This window comes from Triticum aestivum, chromosome 2A (genome assembly GCF_018294505.1).
Source record: "Triticum aestivum cultivar Chinese Spring chromosome 2A, IWGSC CS RefSeq v2.1, whole genome shotgun sequence".
In the NCBI taxonomy this organism is placed as follows: domain Eukaryota; kingdom Viridiplantae; phylum Streptophyta; class Magnoliopsida; order Poales; family Poaceae; genus Triticum; species Triticum aestivum.
Window position 1 is genome coordinate 532,889,923 of NC_057797.1, and position 11,679 is coordinate 532,901,601.

Consider the following 11,679-nt stretch of genomic DNA (forward strand, 5'->3'; position numbering starts at 1 on the left):
TGGTTTATATTTTAAATAATTAGCTGTTCTTGGTTCTGTTGTAGATGAGCTTGCATGTTGAATTCTTAGAGTTCTAAGTAGTTTGAATTCTTGCTATGGCCTCTATTTATCCCTATGAGTAGTTGCTACCAATCTTGTAAAGCTTTGTTGAGATAATTTTGTGGACTAAAAATTTTAGAATTTTGTTCATAGGAAAAAGATGAGTATTAGGAAGTTTGCTTCCAAGAAGAACTCCAAGGGAGTTATTGGAGAGTCGTCTGACAGTGATCTCCATACCCGGAGAATGGTGGAAGTATGCCCGTGCGAGTGGCCGCATACCCTATTCATGGAGGGGGCCGGAATCCTTCAAGAGTTTGCACAATATGCTGCTAATGCCGGCCTCACCGACTTCATCGTAGCTGAATGTGAACAGTATCATCTCCTCACAAATACCTTTTTGTGAAGTTTTCGTTTTCTTCCTAGGAATAATCCCCCTGCGGAGGAGTTTAATTTATATGTTGAAACCCGTCAGATACCACTTACCGAATTTTGTGACATATGCATGATCCCTTCTGACGGAAGTTTAGTTGAGCCTACACCTGCGGAGTTTGATGGCTTTTACCACACTCTGATAGTGCGGGATGAGAGAGGGGTCTCGGGTGTCACCGCCACTAGTATACACTTTCCTGCCTTGCATTATTTTGCTATATTTATTGCCAAGTGTTTCCTTACTAGAGAGAAAGTAGGTGCACTTAGTGCACCAGGCTTTGCTGTTTTGCGTTGCACACTTCATGGCGATGATAACCCACAAGTATAGGGGATCACAACAGTTTTCGAGGGTAGAGTATTCAACCCAAATTTATTGATTCGACACAAGGGGAGCCAAAGAATATTCTTGAGCATTAGCAGCTGAGTTGTCAATTCAACCACACCTGAAAGACTTAATATCTGCAGCAAAGTACTTTGTAGAAAAGTAGTACGGAAGTAATGGTAACAGTGGCAAAAGTAATAGTAGTAGTATTGTACCAATCAGAACTGTGGCAATGGAAAAGTAACTTAACAAAGATCAATATGAAACGAGCTCGTAGGCAATGGATCAATGATGGATAATTATTTCGAATGGCATTCATCATGCAACAGTTATAACATAGGGTGACACAGAACTAGCTCTAGTTCATCAATATAATGTAGACATATATTCCGAATATAGTCATACATGCTTATGGAAAAGAACTTGCATGGCATCTTTTGTCCTACCCTCCCGTGGCAGCGGGGCCCTATTGGAAACTAAGGGATATTAAGGCCTCCTTTTAATAGAGTACCAGACCAAAGCATTAGCACTTAGTGAATACATGAACTCCTCAAACTACAGTCATCACCGGGAGTGGTCCCGACTATTGTCACTCCGGGGTTGCTGGATCATAACACATAGTAGGTGACTATAACTTGCAATACCAGATCAAGAACACAAATATATTGATGAAAACATAATAGGATCAGATCTGAAATCATGGCACTCGGGCCCTAGTGACAAGCATTAGGCATAGCAAAGTCATAGCTACATCAGTCTTAGAACATAATGGATACTAGGGATCAAACCCTAACTAAACTAACTCGATTACATGTTAGATCTCATCCAACCCATCACGGTCCATCAAGCCTACAATGGAATTACTCACGCACGACAGTGAGCAGCATGAAATTGGTGATGGAGGATGGTTCATGATGGCGATGGCGACGGATTCCCCTCTCCGGAGCCCCGAACGGACTCCAGATCTGCCCTCCCGAGGAAGAAAAGGGCTTGGCGGTGGCTCCGTATCGTAAAACACGATGAATCTTATCTTTGACTTTTTCTCCTTGAAAGAGTATATATGGAGTTGGAGTTGAGGTCGGTGGAGGCCTAGGGGGTCCACAAGGTCGGAGGGCGCACCCCCACCCTTGTGGATAGGGGTGTGGGCCCCCTTCTGTTGATTATTTTGCCAATATTTTTTATTAATTCGAAAACTTATCTCCGTGAAGTTACAGGTCATTCCGAGAACTTTTTATTCTGCACAAAAATAACACCATAGCAATTCTGCTGAAAACAACGTTAATCTGGGTTAGTTCCATTCAAATCATGCAAGTTAGAGTCCAAAACAAGGGGAAAAGAGTTTGGAAAAGTAGATACGACGGAGACGTATCAACTCCCCCAAGCTTAACCCATTGCTCGTCATCAAGCAATTCAGTTGGCAAACTGAAAGTGATAAGAAAAACTTTTACAAACTCTGTTTGATCTTGTTGTTGCAAATATGCAAAGCCAACATTCAAGTTTTCAATATAGATTATGAACTAACCATATTCACAATAACATTTAGGTCCCACATTTATTCATATCAATGTCATAATCAACTAGCGAGCAATAATAATAAATCCTAGATGACAACACTTTTTCAAAAACAATCATGATATAATATAACAAGATGCTATCTCGCTAGCCCTTTCTGAGACCGCAAAACATAATTGCAAGCACCCCTAAAGATCAAGGACTGACTAGATGATGACCCACAAGTATAGGGATATATCGTAGTCCTTTCGATCAGTAAGAGTGTCGAACCCAACGAGGAGCAGAAGGAAATGGCAAGTGGTTTTCAGCAAGGTATTCTCTGCAAGCACTAAAATTATCGGTAACAGATAGTTTTGTGATAAGATAATTCGTAACTGGTAACAAGTAAATAAAGTAACTAAGGTGGAGCAAGGTGGCCCAATCCTTTTAGTAGCAAAGGACAAGCCTGGATGCACTCTTATATAAAGCAAAGCGCTCCCAAGGACACATGGGAAATTGTTGTCAAGTTATTTTTCATCATGCTCATATGATTCGCGTTCATTACTTTGATAATTTGATATGTGGGTGGACCGGTGCTTGGGTGCTGCCCTACCTTGGACAAGCCTCCCACTTATGATTAATCCCTCTCGCAAGCATCCGCAACTACGAAAGAAGAATTAAGGTAAACCTAACCATAGCATGAAACATATGGATCCAAATCAGCCCCTTACGAAGCAACGCATAAACTAGGGTTTAAGCTTCTGTCACTCTAGAAACCCATCATCTACTTATTACTTCCCAATGCCTTCCCCTGGGCCCAAACAATGGTGAAGTGTCATGTAGTCGATGTTCACATAACACCACTAGAGGAGAGACAACATACATCTCATCAAAATATCGAACAAATACCAAATTCACATGATTACTTATAACAAGACTTCTCCCATGTCCTCAGGAACAAACGTAACTACTCACTAAGCATATTCATATCAAGATCAGAGGAGTATTAATTATCTTTAAGGATCTGAAAAATATAATCTTCCACCGGATAAACCAACTAGCATCAACTACAAGGAGTAATCAACACTACTAGCAACCCACATGTACCAATCTGAGGTTTTGAGACAAAGATTGGATACAAGAGATGAACTAGCTTTTGAGAGGAGATGGTCCTGCTGAAGATGTTGGTGGAGACTGACCCCCTCTTGATGAGAGGATCGTTGGTGATGACGATGGCTTCGATTTCCCCTTCTCGGAGGGAAGTTTCCCCGGCAGAACAGCTCCGCCGGAGCCCTAGATTGGTTCTGCCCAGGTTCCGCCTCGAGACGGCGACACTTCGTCCCGAAAGTTTTCTTCTGGGTTTTTTTCCAGGTCAAAACACACCATATAGCCAAAGATGTGCACCGGAGGCCTGCCAGGGGGCCCACAAGGCCGGGGGGCGCACCCAGGGGGTAGGGCGCGCCCTCCACCCTTGTGGCTGGCTGGTGGCCCCCCTCCGGTAGTTTCTTCGCCCAATATTTTTTATATATTCCGAAAACATGCTCCGTGAAGTTTCAGGACTTTTGGAGTTGTGTAGAATAGGTCTCTAATATTTGCTCCCTTTCCAGTCCAGAAGTCCAGCTGCCGATATTCTCCCTCTTCATGTAAACCTTATAAAATAAGAGAGAATAGGCACAAATATTGTGGTATAATGTGTAATAACAACCCATAATGCAATAAATATCAATATAAAAGCATGATGCAAAATGGACGTATCAACTCCCCCAAGCTTAGACCTCGCTTGTCCTCAAGCGAAAGCCGACATCGATAAATATGTCCACATGTTTACAGATAGAGGTGTCGATAAAAATAAAATACTGACATGATGGCATCACGATTATCTTTAGAACAACAACATATATATTATCATATAATTTCTTATGCTAAAGTAACAATTCATTCACATGGTAAAGTATGAATCAGAAACTTCACTGAAAACTAACAAACTATGATCTCAGTCATTGAAGCAATTGCAATTTATCATAACATCGGAAAGAGTCAATATAAGAGTTTTTCAGCAAGTCCACATACTCAACTATCATTTAATCTTTTACAATTGCTAACACTCATGCGATACTTATGGGTTCAAAATTTCAATCGGACACAGAGAAAGATAGGGGCTTATAGTTTCGCCTCCCAACCTTTTACCTTAAGGGTAATGTCAACAATAATACTTTATGAAAACCTACATCCAAGTGGATATATATATATATATATATATATATATATATATCCGGATCTCTCAAACATATAGTACTTGCCAAAGGAAAAAGTGTAGAAAGAAGAGGTGATGATCACCATGACTCTTATATAAGCATAGGAGATAAAAGTAAAAGATAGGCCCTTTGTAGAGGGAAGCAGAGGTTGTCATGCTCTTTTATGGTTGGATGCACAAAATCTTAATGCAAAATAATGTCACTTTATATTGCCGCTTGTGATAGGGACTTTTATTATGTAGTCTATCGCTTTAATTTCTTCCATATCACAAGTTCGTATAAAGCTTATTTTCTTCACACTAATAGATCATACATATTTAGAGAGAAATTTTTTTATTGCTTGCACCGATGACAACTTACTTGAAGGATCTTACTCAATCCATAGGTGGTATGGTGGACTCTCATGGCAAAACTGAGTTTAGGGATGTTCGGAAGCACAGGTAGTATCTCTACTTGGTGCAAAGAATTTGGCTAGCATGAGAGGGAAAGACAAGCTCAACATATTGGATGATCCATGACAATATTACTTCTATTCGGATATAAGAAAACATAACCTTTTATGTTGTCTTCCTTGTCCAACATCAACTTTTTAGCATGTCATATTTTAATGAGTGCTCACAATTACAAAAGATGTCCAAGATAGTATATTTATATGTGAAACCTCTCTTTCTTTATTACTTCCTATTAATTGCAACAATGACCAAAACTATGTTTGTCAACTCGCAACAAAATTTATTCATCATACTCTTTATATGTGAAGTCATTACTCTCCATAAGATCAATATATGAACCTTTTTATTTCTTTTTATTCTGTCCTTAATATTATTCCCTCAAGATCATAGCAAGAAAGCAAAGCCCTTAACTCAAAACTACTCTTTATTATATATCTCACGGGCTCGATTACATAGATGGAACATAAAGCAAAACTCAAAGCTACATCATACTAAAACTTTATTCTAGATCAAGATGTAACCAAAAGGATCGAACTAAGAAAAACGATAAAGATAGATGTGTGATGGTGATACGATACCAGAGCACTCCCCCAAGCTTGGCAGTTGCCAAGGGGAGTGCGCATACCCATGTGTTTAGATTTCTTTCTTTGGAGGTGGTGATGATGGGGTTGTTGATGAAGTAGGCTTGTCATCCATCTTCCAAGGCATAGGCTCACCATCATAGAAGGATGAACGAGTCTACAGAATCCTCAAATCTGCAACCAAACTCATCCTCTTGAATCTATATTCATACTCACAGTTTTGGTTTTGCAGGTCATAGATTTGGGCTTGAAGATGCTCGATTTTCTCATGAAGCTTGAAGATGGCCTCCCCAATTTTCTTGGCGTCCAGCTTGCGATTGTTGGCAAACTCCGCGATCAACATGTGATTGGCGTTTAGTCCATGTTCCACCATCCCTTGGCACTTGAAAACTTGCTGCTCCCTTGGCAAGACATGATCACCTACATTAAACGCTTTTGTACCCTTTTATCAAGCCATCTTTTAACTTTTTTCTTTAAACAACTTGGCATTCTCATAGGCTTGGGTTCTCCATTCATCAAGTGAGCTAATGTTAAATAACCTCTTCTCACCGACAAGTTTGAAATCATAACGGAGCTCTTTAATAGCCCAATATGCCTTATGTTCTAGTTCAAGGGGTACGTGACATGTTTTTCCATAAACCATTTTATACGGAGACATACCCATAGGATTCTTATAAGAAGCTCTATAAGACCATAATGCATCATCAAGTTTCTTAGACCAATTCTTTCTAGATCTATTAACAGTCTTTTGCAAAATTAATTTAAGCTCTCTATTACTCAATTCTACTTGAGCACTAGACTAAGGATGATAAGGAGATTCAATTCTATGGTTAACATCATATTTAACAAGCATTTTACGAAAAGCACCATGAATAAAATGTGAACCACCATCAGTCATTAAATATCTAGGTACTCCAGACCTCGGAAAATAACTTCTTTAAGCATCTTGATAGAAGTGTTATGATCAACACTACTAGTTGGAATTGCTTCTACCCATTTAGTAATGTAATCAACAGCAACTAAAATATGTGTATACCCATTAGAGAAAGGAAAAGGTCCGATGTAATCAAAGCCCCAAACATCAAATGGTTCAATAACAAGTGAATAGTTCATAGGCATTTCCTAACGTCTACTAATATTACCAATTCTTTGACATTGATCACAAGATAAGACAAACTTATGTGCATCCTTGAAGAGAGTGGGCCAATAGAACCCAGATTACAATACCTTATGTGCAGTTCTATCCCCAGCATGGTGTCCTCCGTAAGAACCAGAGTGGCACTTGCGTAGGATCTGTTCCTGTTCATGCTCAGGTACACAACATCTAATAACACCATCTACTCCTTCTTTATAAAGGTGTGGGTCATCCCAAAAGTAATGTCTTAAATCATAGAAAAACTTTTTCGTTTGCTGGTATGTGAAACTAGGTGATATAAATTTAGCAACAATGTAATTAGCATAATCAGCATACCACGGGGTATTATGAGAAGCATTTATGACATTTAATTGTTCAATGAGGAAAGCTATCATCAATAGGCAGTGGGTCATCAAGAACATTTTCTAACCTAGACAAGTTGTCTGCAATGGGGTTCTCAGCTCCCTTTCTATCAATAATATGCAAATCAAATTCTTGTAGCAAGAGAACCCATCTAATAAGTCTAGGTTTAGCATCTTTATTTTCCATAAGGTATTTAATAGTAGCATGATCAGTGTGAACAGTTACTTTGGAATCAACAATATAAGGTCTGAACTTATCACATGCAAATACAATTGCTAAAAATTCTTTGTCAGTAGTAGCATAATTTCTCTGGGCACTGTCTGGAGTCTTACTAGCATACTGAATAACATTTAATTTCTTATCAACTCTTTGTCCTAGAACGACACCAATAGCATAATCACTAGCATCACACATAATTTCAAAGGGTAGATTCCAATCAGGTGGCTGAACAATAGGAGCAGAAACCAAGGCTTTCTTAAGTATTTCAAATGCTTCTACACAATCATCATCAAAAACAAAAGGAACAAATTTTTGCAAGAGATTAGTGAGAGGCCTAGATATTTTAGAGAAGTCTTTAATAAACCTCCTATAGAAACCAGCATGACCAAGGAAACTTCTTATTCCTTTGATATCTTTTGGACACGACATCTTTTCAATAGCATCAAATTTAGCTTTATCAACTTCAATACCTCTTTCAGAAATTTTATGCCCTAAGACAATACCTTCATTAATCATAAAGTGGCATTTCTCCCAGTTCAATACAAGATTAGTTTCTTCACATCTCTGCAAAACTCGATCAAGGTTGCTTAAGCAATCATCAAAAGAAGTTCCATAAATGGAGAAATCATCCATGAAAACCTCAACAATATTTTCACAAAAGTCAGAGAATATAGTAGCCATACATCTTTGAAAGGTAACAGGTGCATTGCATAAACCAAAAGGCATACATCTATAAGCAAAGGTATCAAAAGGGCAAGTAAAAGTTGTTTTTCTCTTGATCATCTTTTGACACAGGTATTTGAGAGAAACCAGAATAACCATCCAAAAAGCAAAAATGAGTATGTTTGGATAGTATTTCTAGCATTTGATCAATAAAAGGTAGAGGGTAATGATCTTTTCTAGTGGCTTTATTTAGTTTGCGAAAATCAATTACCATTCTATAACCTGTAACAATTCTTTGAGGAATCAATTCATTCTTATCATTAGGAACAACATTAATACCTCCTTTCTTAGGGATACAATGAACATGACTTACCCATTGACTATCAGCAATAGAATAAATTATACCTGCCTCCAGAAGCTTTAGTATTTCATTTCTTACCACTTCTTTCATCTTAAGATTTAACCGCCGTTGATGATCAATAACTGGTTTAGCATCTTTCTCCAATTTAATTTTGTGCCGACATAGAGTGGGACTAATGCCCTTAAGATCATCAAGAGTATATCCAATAGCGGCACAGTGCTTCTTCAGAGTTTTCAATAATTTCTTTCTTCATGCTCCGAAAGGTTAGCACTAATAATAACAGGATATATCTTCTTTTCATCAAGATAAGCATATGTCAGAGTATTAGGTAATTGTTTAAGCTCAAACACGGGATCTCCCTTAGGTGGAAGAGGATCCCCAAGGATTTCAACAGGCAAATTGTGTTTCAAAATAGGTCCTTAATTAAAGCATATCATTTTCATAAACATATCATTTTTATGATCTAACAAATATTGTTCTAAAAGACCAGCAGGAGGCACGACAATAGAAGCAAGACCAATAATTTTATCCTTACTAGGCAATTCTTTATCATGGGGTGTCTACGAAATTTAGAGAAATTAAAAGCATGAGACATATCCCCTAAACCGACAGTAACAATATCCTTCTCGCAGTCTATCTTAGCATTAACAGTATCAAGAAAGGTCTACCAAATATAATAGGACAAAAGTTATCTTGTGGGGAACCAAGAACAAGAAAATCAGTAGGATATTTAATTTTCCCACACAAGACTTCAACATCTCTAACAATCCCAATTGGTGATATAATATCTCTACTAGCAAGCTTAATAGTAACATCAATATCTTCTATCTCAGCAGGTGCAATATCATTCATAATTTCTTTATATAAGGTATAAGGAATTGCACTCACACTAGCACCCACATCACATAAGCCATGATGACAATGATCTCCTATTTTAACAGAAACAACAGGCATGCCAACAATAGGTCTATGTTTATCGTTCATATCAGGTTTAGCAATTCTAGCAGCTTCATCACAGAAATAAATAACATGCCCATCAGTATTATCGACCAAGAGATCTTTAACCATAGCGACACTAGGTTCAACCTTAATTTTCTCAGAGGGTGTAGGTGCTTTAGTATAACTCTTACGAACCACAGTTGACGCTTTATCATGATACTTTATTCTAACAGGAAAAGGTGGTTTCTCAATATAAGCAGTAGGAACAATAGGATCAACATTGTAAGTAACATTTTCTTCTTCAACTTTAGTAGGTTCTACTACTTTAACTTCAATGGGAGGATGATATTTAAACCACTTCTCCTTAGGAAGATCAACATGGGTAGCAAAAGATTCACGAAAATAAGCTACTATCTCAGAGTCAAGTCCATATTTAGTGCTAAAATCATGAAAAGCATCGGTATCCATAAAAGATTTAACACGATCAAACTTAAGGTTTATACCTGACTCTTTACCTTCGTCGAGTTCCCAATCTTCAGAGTTGTGTTTAATTCTTTCCAATAAATCCCATTTTAATTCAATATCCTTCTTCATATAGGAACCATTACAAGAAGTATCGAGCATGGATCAGTAAGTATGAGAAAGCCGAGCATAAATTTTTTGAATAATAATTTCTCTCGAGAGCTCATGATTGGGGCATGAATATAACATTGACTTAAGCCTCCCCCAAGATTGAGCAATACTTTCTCCTTCACGAGGCCAAAAATTATATATATAATTCCGATCACGATGAACCAGATGCATAGGATACAACTTCTGAATTCCAATTTCAATGGGTTGTAGTTCCATGATCCAATATCATCCAATAGCCTATACCATGTCAATGCCTTTCCCTTCAAAGATAAAGTGAAGACCTTCTTCTTGACATCATCCTCGGGCATACCTGCAAGCTTAAATAATCCACAAACTTCATCAACATAGATTAGGTGCATATCGGGATGTAATGTTCCATCTCCTGCATAAGGATTAGCTAGCAGTTTCTCTATCATACCCGAAGGAATTTCATAATAAATATTTTCAGTAGGTGTAGAGGTTGAGGGGCAACTCTTTGTTCTTCCAAATGAGGTGAAGATACCCCGAACAAGCCCCTCAAAGGATTATTTTCCATAGTAACGAGTGCCAGTAAATTTCAGCACATTATATAAATGTTTCCTTACCCAAATTCCACTTACCAAATGCGCTTCACTCCCTGGCAATGGTGCCAGAAAAGAGTCTTGATGACCCACAAGTATAGGGGATCTATCGTAGTCCTTTCGATAAGTAAGAGTGTCAAACCCAACGAGGAGCAGAAGGAAATGACTAGTTGTTTTCAGCAAGGTATTCTCTGCAAGCACTGAAATTATCGGTAATAGATAGTTTTGTGATAAGATAATTCGTAACGGGTAACAAGTAAATAAAGTAATTAAGGTGCAGCAAGGTGGACCAATCCTTTTTGTAGGAAAGGACAAGCCTGGACGAACTCTTATATAAAGCAAAGCGGTCTCGAGAACACATGGGAATTGTTGTCAAGTTAGTTTTCATCATGCTCATATGATTCACGTTCGTTACTTTGATAATTTGATATGTGGGTGGACCAGTGCTTGGGTGCTGCCCTTCCTTGGACAAGCCTCCCACTTATGATTAACCCCTCTCGCAAGTATCCGCAACTATGAAAGAAGAATTAAGTTAAACCTAACCATAGCATGGAACATATGGATCCAAATCGGCCCCTTATGAAGCAATGCATAAACTAGGGTTTAAGATTCTGTCACAATAGCAACCTATCATCTACTTATTACTTCCCAATGCCTTCCCCTAGGCCCAAACAATGGTGAAGTGTCAAGTAGTCGATGTTCACATAACACCACTAGAGGAGAGACAACATACATCTCATCAAAATATCGAACAAATACCAAATTCACATGATTACTTATAACAGGACTTCTCCCATGTCCTCAGGAACAAATGTAACTACTCACAAAACATATTCATAATCAAGATCAGAGGAGTATTAATTATCATTAAGGATCTGAAAACATAATCTTCCACCGGATAAACCAACTAGCATCAACTACAAGGAGTAATCAACACTACTAGCAACCCACAGGTACCAATCTGAGGTTTTGAGAAAAAGATCGGATACAAGAGATGAACTAGGGTTTGAGAGGAGATGGTGCTGGTGAAGATGTTGGTGGAGACTGACCCCCTCTTGATGAGAGGATCGTTGGTGATGACGATGGCTTTGATTTCCCCCTCCCGAAGGGAAGTTTCCCTGGCAGAACAGCTCCGCCGGAGCCCTAGATTGGTTCTGCCCAGGTTCCGCCTCGAGATGGCGTCGCTTCGTCCCAAAAGTTTGCTTCTAATTTTCCGAGGTCAAAACACACCACATAG